This window comes from Stegodyphus dumicola, chromosome 2 (genome assembly GCF_044657685.1).
Source record: "Stegodyphus dumicola isolate Sdum_Otavi_A_Nest chromosome 2, ASM4465768v1".
Lineage (NCBI taxonomy): Eukaryota > Metazoa > Arthropoda > Arachnida > Araneae > Eresidae > Stegodyphus > Stegodyphus dumicola.
The window spans coordinates 218,413,829-218,427,298 of record NC_140769.1 but is presented as its reverse complement, the minus strand read 5'-3'; the positions used below and the strand labels follow the sequence as shown (position 1 = coordinate 218,427,298).

The 13,470-nt window shown below is 29.3% G+C and overlaps 1 protein-coding gene and 1 long non-coding RNA gene across 4 annotated transcripts in view; one reads left to right on the top strand and one right to left on the bottom strand.

Annotated features, from left to right (window-relative positions):
- The window catches only part of LOC118204081 (uncharacterized), a 240,928-nt gene that overhangs the window by 120,609 nt on the left and 106,849 nt on the right, over positions 1 to 13,470 (bottom strand). The gene's annotated exons all lie outside the window — the stretch shown is intronic.
- LOC146998853 (uncharacterized) lies at positions 1,839 to 9,932 on the top strand. The gene is made up of 3 exons (XR_015039353.1): positions 1,839 to 1,944; positions 4,257 to 4,456; positions 9,738 to 9,932. It is a non-coding gene; the product is annotated as an uncharacterized LOC146998853 (long non-coding RNA).

Below are 13,470 nucleotides of genomic sequence, written 5' to 3'. Positions count from 1 at the left end.
CTAAAAAGCTTTACAAGGGGCGCCCGAAATAAAAGATGGTAGATAACAATTCGTCACTACCAGGATTTTTCGACTGAGCCACCTCATACCTAGTCACCCTTAAAAGAGAAAGTATATAAGACTTCTTTTCCTCACGTGTTTCATGTTTCCTGGATCGATTTAACCTAATGATGCTACGATACCGTAACTGATCCTGCTATTCTGTTACTTATATAATCGACTCAAAAATAGTAACCAATGACACAAATAACAGGATCATGTTCCGAAAATGTAAAGCAGGCGTTATTCACGGTGGTGTCAGTAACGTTTTACAAGAACGTTCTGAATTATGCCTATCTGTTACACCTTTTATTCGTATAATCGCACGTCAATTACCGGTATTAATAGTTTCCATTACATGTAAAGACAGTATAAAAGTGTTTCATAGACGGTATAGTGGTTAAGGAAGCCTACTACGATACCGAAGGTCCCGGGTTCGAATCTCGGAGAAGACATGAACGTTTGTAAATGTATAGTGTCGGTGCGGCATGGCGGCACTCTAAATATGCGGCGACCCGAAAGTCATTTCGTGGGGATTAGTGGAAGGGGAGAGGAGAGGGATATCCCCGGGATGCTCTCTCTCAAAATTTGGGGTGGAAAATAGAAGTCCAACCTCTCTTCAGAATAAGCTCTGGCAACCATTGTTCCATGTAATATGGACATGACAACAACAACAAAGTATAAAAGTTTACGTAGTAGAGCACATTAAAACGTGTCACATGGACAGTGTATGTTCATGAAGGGTATCTTTTTTTTATATGTTTAAGTATGATATTCATAAATGTCTCTTAAGAATAGTTTAATATATATAAATTAAATACGTATGTGCATTCATGGATTCTTTGAAATACTAATGTTTCTTTAAATATCATTATGATGTAATAAATAAAGATGTATGCTTTTTAATATTTCACAATGCATTTAAAAAGAAAGCTAAGAAAAAGGATGCTTTCTCGTGAAGCATTCAGATGCAGAATTCAAAAACACACACGAACATGCCCAATAAATAAATAAATTAAATTAAACTCGGAAAAAGACACTCTAATATTTCTGTGTTAATAGATTTAAATTTCCTACTACCTTCCAATCATGAAGATCAGCTTAATTTCCAGATATATTGGACAAATTTCAAAATATTCGAATATACTTTTTAACCAACTTTTGTTTACTATCAGATATAAAATATTTCATCATAATCGTGCTATGGTACGTTGATTTTTCTATGATAATTTTTCTAAAATTATAAAAACATTTGTTGATGTCGACGAGAATACAAAAATATGTTGGTTTTCTGCCATAATTATCTGATTAAATTTTAAAATTAAAGTAACTTTTGCAATGTGTGGAACTTACATCACTTGCAAGGAAAGCTGCTAGTTAAATTCTCGACTTAATGAAAAATTTTAAAACTAACACCTCCGTTTTTGATTAACTATTATACTATTACCGTATAAAAACACTATAAAAGCCAAAACGTCTCTGCAGTGAATGTGTTGTAAATTGTAAAGTGCCTAGTAAAACATTTTTAATTTTTGGTCGATGGATTAATCAAAACAAAATGTTTTTTGTACGTTTACTTTTTTATCATCTCACTTGACTTATGGATCTGCACACAGTAGACTTTAGGCTGGAGCTCTTTCCGCTTCTCCATATGTTGCCCCACAGCACTATTTCTCTCAAGGACGAAATCACTTTTTTTCCCTCAAAGTATGGCCTGCGGTCCAAAAAACATACGTAACCAATCAAATCCTGAAATTACTGACGTCCGGCTAACTCTGACCTCAGTCATTCTTAAAGAAGAACGATTCGAAAGACCGGGGCTTGAGGTCATCAAGAACACCGCTAAAATTATTCCAGATCGAAGGGAAGTATTGATGTCTTTGTTTTATCCGCTCTACTAAAAGTGTAAGTATGCATATTTTCACATTTTTAATCGTATTTTTAATAATGAAAGCTTGCTAAAATTGTTTTGTATATGTCTAAAATCTTCCAAATGCTATAATCATATTGATCTCAAACTTATCATAGCTGCCAACTCAAGTTTTCAACTCAGTCCCAGTTTTTCATCACATCTCAAGGTAAATTACCAAATCTCGAGATTTTAAAGTCTCGAAATTTAAATCTTTACTAAAGAAAATTTTTCCCAGCAAAAAAACGAAATTTATCAAAATAATGAAATTTTTAATTAGGCGAACTGTATCCGTCCACCTGTAATGATTTTCATAATAATTTTTCTTGTTAAACTTTATTTCACAAAACTGTATTTTTTATTAATTTTATTGACCTTAATAAATTTTTCTTATCGGATTTCGTTTAATCTGAGTTGTTTTGATCTGCTGTAGACATCAGTAGATTTTTATGTGAAGATTTAGGCAATGTTTAATTAGTTAATTTTCGTGTTTAATTTTGTTTACTTTAGTACCTGGCATATTACTAATTTTATCTAGTGTTATTATGTATGTTAATTATTAATTTCACATGCATCGTATATTTAAAAATACTTTGATAAATAAAAGCTTTGCTTCACTACTGAAGATTTCCTCAGCATAAAAAAGCGAGGAAATAAAAAAAATGAAATTAGTAAAGAGCATAAATTTTAGACTATATAATAAAATGCTAATGCATCTTACATCAAAATTGAATTACAAGTACTATAGTAACCTGAACTATCATGCATCATAAACTGAATCAAAGCGAGTTTGGAATTTCTTTGAAATGGTATAACCTCGCAGAGTGAAAAACCTTTTATTTTTCTAGAGCAAACCCGTCTTTAAAGAAAATCTCCCGTCTTTTAAGATTTTCCAAGGCTGGAAACTATGATCTGCATGCATATACGATTGTGTTTATGGCTTTAGAAATACAATTTTTATACTATTCAAATGTAGTACTGGTATTTTATGCACGTACTGTTTTCATTAAATTGTAAAGAAAAATTAAAACACTAAGAGAATTAGATATCTTATATTTACACAAGCAATGAAATAGACATTTTTATTATTTAGAGTTAAAAACTGAAATTTTGGCTAGTTTTCGATTACTATTTTGAGCAGTTTAAGTTCTCCAGCTAAAGCGGCAATAAATAAATAAACAAATAACTAAGTAAAAATTTTAACTTTCAATAAATCACTGGAACTGCACTGGAGCGATGTAAATGAAATATCTTCATCTCACATTGGTCTAAGACATTACGTACCAAGCGAATTTAGTCGTAAACCTAGAATACTTAAAGAAATACAGAGTTGGGAGGCAACAAAGTTTCTTTATTTCTTCTATACACTATGCCTGTTGTTATGAATTCAATTTTACCATCTGCTATGTACAACAACTTTCTTTTACTACATGTGGAAATTTTTATTTTAATAAAGCCTTCAGATATTGCTTTCTCTAATGATGCATTTGCAGAAAATGATTTAAGAGCTTTTAAACACAGTATTCGATTACATGGAAAAATATTTATCTAATAATTTATTTAATAATGTATAATGTTCTATCTTTGATTCATTTAATAAATGATGTTCAAGTATTTGGGCCTCTTGACACTTTTTGTTGAAAACATTTGAACTTTTTGGGGGAACTGAAAAATATGCTTTGTGCTCTTTCAAAACCTTTGCAGCAGCTTGCACGCAGATATGCTTAACAAAGACGTTTTGACGAAGAAAAGGAATGAATAAGTGAAATTAGCAAAATATATCGTTTCAACTCTCAGAATTTAAGATATCTGCTGACACTGGTGATAATTGTTGTTTATTTATAGACAAATCAGTTCTAATAATCAAATATCTGTTAGAAAATTCATCGGAAAAAGAAATTGTTTTTTTACAGATTTAATAAACAAAAAGAATTTTAGTCATCCTTTCAGTTCTCTAAATTTAGGTGTCATTATAATTTCAGAACTATCAATAAATTTAGAATCTACATCAGTGGAATCTGTTAACTGTATATATACATGCTAGTGGCATATAGGGATTATTATGTTTGTTATCCATTATGTTTTTAATAAGGTGTACTAACAGAGTTTCCCTCACCTAGAAAATTTTAAACTGCCATGGAAAATACAAAATATATTCAGAAAGTCAGGGAGGAATTTTCCCAGAATGTCAGGAAGTTTGAGTTCGTATAAGACAAGCTTTTTAATGTTGATAATTAACTACATATAAAGTAAGATTGCTTCCATTCAGTCTCAGAACATTTACGGATTTATTTCATTACATTCACAGAAAATGGCATTTAGCGTTGTACATTTGCTAATGACCGATGAAGTGGCTGTCGTCCAAACAAATGAGTGTCAGATGATAAAAAGGGACATGTAACTGGCCTTCGTATAAAGAAAGAAGTCACATGGAAAGAGCAATTCTGGAACACAGAGAACCAGATACATCCTGAGAGAATTTTTATATTGTTATCCTGGGAGAATATTGTAAGTATTCTACAAATGATTTTTACGTCTGTTTTCCCATATTAATTTAATTGGTAGGAAGTTTTTCGAGAGCATAAAATTGAAATAATATGTTTTCTGAATTGAAACATTGAAATTTTAAAAAAATGTTTTGATGCGTAGGAAAATGTATTAAGCATACTTTAATTTTTCTAAACAAATATTATTTATCCTTATTCTCTCTAATTAATTGTGCTCATATTATATCAGCTTATGTTTTAATAGTTTCGCTCCGAAATAAATCATATCTACATTCTTAACATTCTTAATTACGGTTCATAGTAAGACTCTAATATTCAATATACTTTGCTAGTTTGTGAATTTTAATACAACCTCTTTAAAAACTTACCCATATATAAAATAATGGATACTCAAAGGAAGACTGAACGAGAGATTTTAGCCTGCGGATCCATATAAATGTCAAATTCAATTCCATTGAGTGAAGTCATGAATCAGGCTCCAGAATGTTAACACTGTGTTTAAATTTAATTAAAAAACGCCTATCTATATATTTTATTTACAAATCTGAATAAAAATATAATTTTCAATAATAAGATTTGAGTTTTCTATAAGAAATGTTAAAGTGATTAACGATTCTAAACAATAAATATGCTGTTGAGTTGAAAGATGAGACTGTATCTAATGAAAAATGTATGCATTTTTGTAGCTAATTATGCTACAGTTGAATTTAAGTCCAAAAACGGCTTTAAAGACATTGAATTTTAGATTCAGGTTCAGACTTTGAAACACCAAAACAGAAGCGAAAGAGGCCATTAACATTCTGATACGTGTATATATTAATATACATGTATCAGAATGTTAATTCTTCGTATGATAAATACAAAATTAAATACAAAAAGAAACAAAACAGAATTACCTCCTACTAAATTAAATTATAGCTAAATAAAAAGAAATCCCTTTTAATTTTTCCTCATGTGGTAGTAAATTAAATTTTACTACACTTTCTTAAGCTTCTTTATTTAGTCATATTAATTACAGTAGTAGAAGATGTTTTTAATCATTTATTTCAGTTTTTATTTTTTTTTTATAATTAAATCGAAATTATATGTTAATTCCATTATAATAATTTTGCTTGCTGATTATTTTTTCCTTATCAAATTTTAATTTTATTTTGAAATTTTGCATTTTAACAATTTCACATTATGAACGTTTGTCTATTATAAGATTTGTGAATTCTACAGTTTTCTTTTTCTTGGTGACTTGTGCTTAATGTCACTGTACTTTTTCAAGTTCTTGTTATAAAAAGTTTGTACTTTAGTAGTACTTTTATAGTACATTTTATATAAAAAGTTTCTAACTTTCAAATTAACAAAATTTGCTCTTTTCAAAAAAGTGTTGACTTTTTCATATTTTTATATATTGAGTAACTAATTTTGAATCACGTCAAAAATTAACTAGCTATTTAGTCATTTACTTTTATTTTTCAAGAATGTTCATTTCAGAGACACTTAGCGCTATGTTTAATTCCTCAGCATTAACTTTGCTTATTAGCTATTTTTTCACGATCTAAATTCATTAATCTTCTTTTGAATTTCATAAGTTTACTAAGTCCATATTTTCAAAATTTGGCCAGCTTTACCTTCTCTGTGGTTTTAAATTCCGCATGCGTCTTTTTTTTTTTTTTTTTTTTTTTTTTTCCATGTACATTATGTCATTCCTATTTTCCAAGTTATTAATTTTTAAAAACTTTTTAATTTAAAATTAATAAATATGCTTTCACTTATTCTTCAAAATCTTCTAAAGAAAGCGCGTTAAAAAATACTTCAAAAGGCGAGTCTAGTCTATTTTGTCATTTATGTATTCGATTTTGAGTCACGTCGGAGTAAGTGATATCGTGATAAATACTGATTTCAGATACTTGCAGTTTTTATCATTATTTCAATTTGCCTCATCGGTTGCTAAATGTATAACACTAGCGAAGACTGGGAGTTCGTCTTGGCTTCTTTTCCAGACGAACGGTTTTGTTGCGTAGTTGGTTTTCGTGGTTTTTCCATGAGTAGCATGAATACGAGCCAGTTTTCCTTTGAAATTCCTCCACGAATTCATTCCCTCCCTTAGGCAATATCATTTGTACACTTCGTTATATTCGAGTATCCTTAAATAATCATTAAATAATTTTTAAACAGTTTTAAGTGTTTTGAAAAATTTTAATTTTGAATTAAGGTTTTGGTCTTTTAATTCAAAGGACTCTTTGATTACTTGTACAATTCATCCAGATATAATTTGATTTCTCTGTTTATAATTCCATTTTCTTTCGGCTGCTCTTTGACAAAGACCGAAGATATTTTTTAATTATTTAAATTTCATGCGAACTTTGTTTTATTTATGTATTGATTTAATTTTGCTCCAATTTTGTTTTCCATGTTTTTGATTCATTCTTTTGATTTGTGACTTATTGTTACAGAGTTCATCATTTTAGGTTTATATTAACTCCATTTGTTTGAATTCACATGTCTCTCTGTATGTATATATATATGCAAGGAAGAGGAAAGTTCAAAAGCGATTGCTTAAAACTACATTTGGAAATTAAAATTTTAAAATAAAAAAATACCCTCACTTCCAATATTTCACTTAACATGATCTTTGAGACTAAATCGCGATTTCAAAATACATAAAAATCATATTCTAACCATATTCTAATCATATTCAAAAAAATTTCAATGATTTTTTTTCAAGGATTGTATATTTTTCTTCAAGTGAATTTAACTAAATTCAAATAGTGACATTACAGAGCGTGTTAATTTTGTATTTCAATCTCGAAAATGATTGCTTTAAACGGCGACCATTTCGAGAGCATTTTGACATTACTGACGATATATGAAATTGAAGTGCAATTTGTTGGCGACGTTTGGTGCTAAAAACAATTCTTGACCAATAATCTTCTTACAAAATTAATTTTAGTAAGTGTTATAATTTGTTTGCTATTTCACTTTTAAACTTTGAAAAACCGTCAGTCATTTCTAGGATAACCCATATTGATTTTTTACTTTATATTTATTAATTATATACATATGTATAGATTTATATATATCCGTCGATCTGTTTTTTTATATGTGTTAACTTTTCACATATCACATCGATAAGATTAGTTTTTAAAGCATTCACATGTTTTCCAACGTTGATTCTAACAGTTTTATTTCGCGTGTAGGCTGTTTTTTCACCTTTCCATGTTAATATTTTTTTAAAAATTACTTCCATGTTAATATTTCAAAAATTACTGCGTTGAACTATTTTATGGAGCCACAGCTCCTGGTAACTTTTTAGCAAGCTCACTAGAATATTTCTTCCTATTATTTCATATTTTTGCAGCATTTTGCGCAAAAAAAATTTTAAGACCAAATAGGTCTTACGTCAAATTACTTGTTAGCTTTTCTATTTCTATTTCAATTTATATATATATATTATATTAATATATATGGCATTGCTTATTAAAAGTTTTTTGTGGTTAAAATTGATCAGATCTATTTTAGTAGAATCTAATGAGTAAGTATTATGTTGCGCTTCTTGTAGTTGTTCTCCATCACAGCTTTAAAATCATAAGCACTCATTAAATGAATCATGAAATAGCTTTAGCACTACTGTTATATTAATAGATGTAATTGTTGCCCCAAAATTTGGCTACTCGGCTTTCCTGAAGTCTATTGCTCTAAAAAACGAAAAGTCTATAGTAAAATGCTTTATTCAATTTAAAACAAGGGTGCCAAAATTCCTAAATACATATTTGTAGGAATGAATAGAATTACATATTAAACCTTTTTCTCACTTACACATTTCTCCATTTACGTTGACAAATTTTCATGACTAAATACTACTTCACTTTTTGTTAAGATTATTTCACGTTTAATTAGATACCTGCGCAAATTTAATGCAAATAAAGCACATTTAACAACATATAATGACACAATTCTAACTAATCAATGCACTAATCTCTAATATTAAATTGAATTTACATTGTAATTTGATTTTAAATTAATTGTAAATCTCTCATATTAAATTAAATTTTAATTTGAATGAAACACTAGGATAAAAAGTTATTCTGATTACTGAAATGTATTCATATATGCAAAATGTAAATAGCAAATAATATTTCAAATCAAATTTCTCAATTTTATATTTATACTTATTATATGTATAATAAATTTTAAAATATTTAGGGAGTCATTGTAGGATATTTTTGCTTGTGAGTCAAAGTTCTATTTAATTTCCTTAACATTCGTATTAAAATACATACATAGTGTGTATATATACACACACACACACATATATATATATATATATATATATATATATAATTTATTTCCTAAACAGTATTGATTAATTGATTATATTATCTCCTAAGTTTAATTAAAGTAAAATTATTTTAAAAGAGTATATATATATATATATATGTAAAACGTTTATCTTTACATGCATATGCACATGTACTTAAATTTTTATCATAGTTGCACTGTATTCTCTTATTTTAATATAAGCATTTCAAGGTGACAGTATCCATGCTCCTTATTTTCGTTCGTAACATATATGTTGCCATCCCTTCAATGAAATAATTTTTTCTACTCCATGACTGTAACTCATATGAACCTTTAAGTGCGGTGCCGAAATAAAAGGAAAATAGGAAAAACGAATCTCCAGAATCGAAAATCTTTTGCAGCACATGTTACCCTTGTTCACTAGAGAAACTAAATGGGAAAATAGCTACTTGAAAGAAACACAATTCGACATTTTTTGTTTGTAATACTTCATAATTTTATGACCATTTCATTCTTTTCAAATATTTTAACTAGACCAGCATTTCATGATTTAAATAACCATTTTCGTTTCTTTTCTGGCAAGGAAACAAATTTCATTTTTTTATTGTTGATAATGCTATCTGAGAATGCCAAAAAATGAGGTATTTGTATTGCAAACCTCAAAATCTTTAACCAAAAATTATCTATTAAAAAATCCTTTTTCTTAATTCCATTATATTTTTAGTTCCCGTTTTCTAAATAACAGTTCAATTTGCACTCATCTAATTTTTGAAAAATTGAAATTTATCTAAAATTTTGATTTTTTTAAAATCAACTCTAACGACGAAATCTCAAATTGAAGCATTATTCAATAGTGCTATTTCAAGATAACATAATTTTACATTAAACCGACCACATAGGATGAAACAGCATCGCTTTTATTAAAGTTTGAGAAAATTTATTATTTCTTGATTATTTAGTTTAAAAGATGTTTTTTTTTTAAATTCTTTTAGGTGCTTTCAAACAAAATCGGGCCACCAGAGAGGTACCTTGCAGTATTATTGAACATATTATAAAAGACTGGTTGAAAAGTGTTTCATTTAGAGAAAAGTATCATAAACAAAAAGGAAAATGTACAACAGAAGGAAGTTTGTAAACAATGGAATAAAAAATTTGTGTATTAGCTTGTACGAAAATACTGTAAATAAAGTTATTAATTAAGTTTGTTTCCTAACTTTCACGAAGACTTGGATTGGTAGAGGATACTTAGCTTAAGCAAATATTGTATCTTATACATTGTATTACTGAATATGAAAATAATTAGTTCATTGAATTTGAATGTTTGATTCTAGAAGAGAAATTTATTACATGAATATGCAATATGGAAATTAATTTCATTACATTTCCTTTAATACTTTTAATTTTGCTTTAAAATTTTATGAAATAATATAAAACTATCAGTTTATAGATTTTGGGAATTTAATGCATTCCTAGTAGCTGAATTAAATTAAAACCTTTTGCAATAAATGCTTCAAATTTTAAATTATGGCAATAATTATATTTTAACTGAAAATTGCTTGTTAAGAACCTTATCCATTGATTGGATCATCCACTGAACTAATTTTATAAATCAAATTTATGGCAAAATAATGAATTTGTGAAAGATATATGTCATTTTATTTGTTTATTAACTTTCAAAATACGCCTTCTAACTTTATAAAAAAATTACATGGGCAGAAGTAATTTTAACAGAGAACTGTTTAGTACAGTTAAATTGCTTGTAAACAGAACACAAGAAAAAATATTTATTTTTAAAATTTGCATACATTTAAATGCAAAATTTTAAATTTATTTTAATGACAAGAAATGTCCAAGCATTCACTTTAAATTCCCATCATCCTGATGCTTTTAGTCTACTGCAATGACAAAAACTCTAGACAGCAGTAGTCTCATATAAAGTACAGTTATTAAACTGGCATATCAGAGTTTATTAGTGTTGAAAGAAAACAATTTGTTTTTAATTTACTGCAAAAAAGTACCGAGGATTATATTTAATAAGAAATAATTATTTCGTCCAGAATATAATACAGTCTCCCATTAAAATAGTTTGGTGTATATGATCACATGAATAAGGTTTCAGAATTTTGAAAATTGCAATGATTCTGGCCATATATTAAAAATCGTGATTTGCAGTCTGATTCCTTTTCCTTCCAGTGAGAACAATAACTTAATTTCTTGGTTAATTTATTAAATTTAAAATACATTTCTATCATTATAACTGTAACAAATCTTGTTTTTATATGTAGTTAATAAGAATGGTGTGTAAAACTTCTATGGGAATATAAGGTCTAGATAATATTGCATTGGAGGAATTGCATGTAAATGTAGAGAAAAAGTGTAAAGTTTCATTAATAAGTGGCATGTATGTAATGAACTAAGAGAATAGAAAAAAATAATAGAATTTGAATTTTGATGCACATATAAAGCATAACATATATTTGTAAATGTAACATTTCAGGCTCAACTCTTCAAACAGATCTAGTTAAACGTTCTAGGAACGTTATATAAAATTATTACTAGTACCACATTTTGACGTTCTATTGTCCATTAATGAACTACATCTTACAGACGTTCTATAAATGTTCTTCTAACGTTCTAACAGAACGTTCCTTTAACGTTCAGGCAGAACGTGGTGAATCACGTCAGTATGTTACAGTTCAATAACGGGTAGTAGAACGTCAAAAAATGGTGTTACTAACAATTTTATAAAACGTCCCTTGAACGTTATATGGAAGCTCCGTTACCTTTTAACAGAACGTTCCTTCAACGTTCTAGCAGAACGTTTCTTTAACGTTCAGGCAAAACGTTCTGAATTACGTCTGTAAGATGTAGTTTCCAGAAAATTGCAGTGTTCTCTTCCGTTAAAGAAATGTAAATTATTATATGATTTCACTATTTGGAAATTAAGTTTCGCATTAGACGCAAGTATTACAAACACAAATATTTCATGTACTGTTGTCCTTCAGAGTCTGTACATATAGACCGGATTCAGAACGTTCTAGTTAGACGTAACTCAAAACGTTCTAGTTAAACGTGATTCGGAACGTTCTTTGCATGTTATACAGAAGTGTTAACAGTACAAGTATTTGACGTGGTATTGCTCGTCATAAACCTTTAATCTATAGACGACATTCAGAACGTCTGCCCAGACGTTAAGAGAACGTTCTGCTAGCACGTTATAGAAACTTTCAAAGAACGTTCTAGGAACGTTATATAAAATTATTACTAGTACCACATTTTGACGTTCTATTGTCCATTAATGAACTACATCTTACAGACGTAATTCAGAACGTTTTGCCTGAACGTTAAAGAAACGTTCTGCTAGAACGTTGAAGGAACGTTCTGTTAAAAGGTAACGGAGCTTCCATATAACGTTCAAGGGACGTTTTATAAAATTGTTAGTAACACCATTTTTTGACGTTCTACTACCCGTTATTGAACTGTAACATACTGACGTGATTCACCACGTTCTGCCTGAACGTTAAAGGAACGTTCTGTTAGAACGTTAGAAGAACATTCATAGAACGTTATAAAAAAGTGATAGTAGTACCACTTTTGACGTACTACTGTCCGTTATTGAACTGCAATACATAGACGTGGTTCAGAACGTTCACGTAAAACATGTCAAAAACGTTGTACTAGAACGTTAATGACACGTTGCATGAAAGTGTTACAAACACAAGTATTTGACGTGTTATTGCCCGTCTTAGAACTGTAACATGTAGACGGCATTTTGAACGTTCCCGACACGTTTGTGAAGCACTTGCTCTGAACGTTCTTGTGCTAGTTGGGTAATAACTTGCAACCTTGAGAACTGAATGTTGTTATAATAACATGGATTAGATAGTTAACATAGATAAGTTGTGTAAGTAGTACACTGTGACATATACAGTTCGCTATTATATAGGGATATGCACAAGTTTCTATAGGACACGCATAGTTTCCTGCAGTAATTTACGAAAGAACTTTGTATTGTGCCATAAATAATAATGTCATTTTCATATATGTGTGGCAACATCAGAAAGACATATGTGAAATATAACATAAAACTAACAATATGAAGAATTAAATAAAAGTTGGAGAGGGGGATGCACTTATAGGGGTGACAATTTTGCCAACAAATCTAAAGCAACCTTGCGAGGTATAAGGTTTTGAGCCGTATCAGTTCACATATGATTGTAATGATATTCAAAGGTTTGAATTGAAAGCAAATAGGTTCTTGCCTGTAAATAGATACATTGTGCATATGATTACACTTTGGCATGTCTATCCCACAGAAGGAAGTGCATTCCATGGGATCAAAGGAAGTGCATTCCATGGGATAAGTAGAAGTCAATATGGAAAATTTGAGTAGATCTGTTCAGTTTAAGATTCTATTTAGTCATAAGAAATTGATCTGAGTAAATCTTAATTCTTAAAGTTGTGGAATTCTAAAAAATGAAACATTTTCGGAACACCACTGTATGATGTTGGTCAACATTTTAATGCTATTGGTTGTCTTACTAAATTGTTGGTCCATTCCTTCCAGAACGTGTCCGCTGTTCTGTTTAAATGGAAAGCTGACGTCAAGGGGCAGTTGAAAACATAATGAACAGGACTTCCTGTCGCTCCACACTTGCATTGCTCATTGTTAGAAAGGCCAAATCTGAAGATATAAGTTAAAAATGGTCCGTGCCCTGTTAAAAA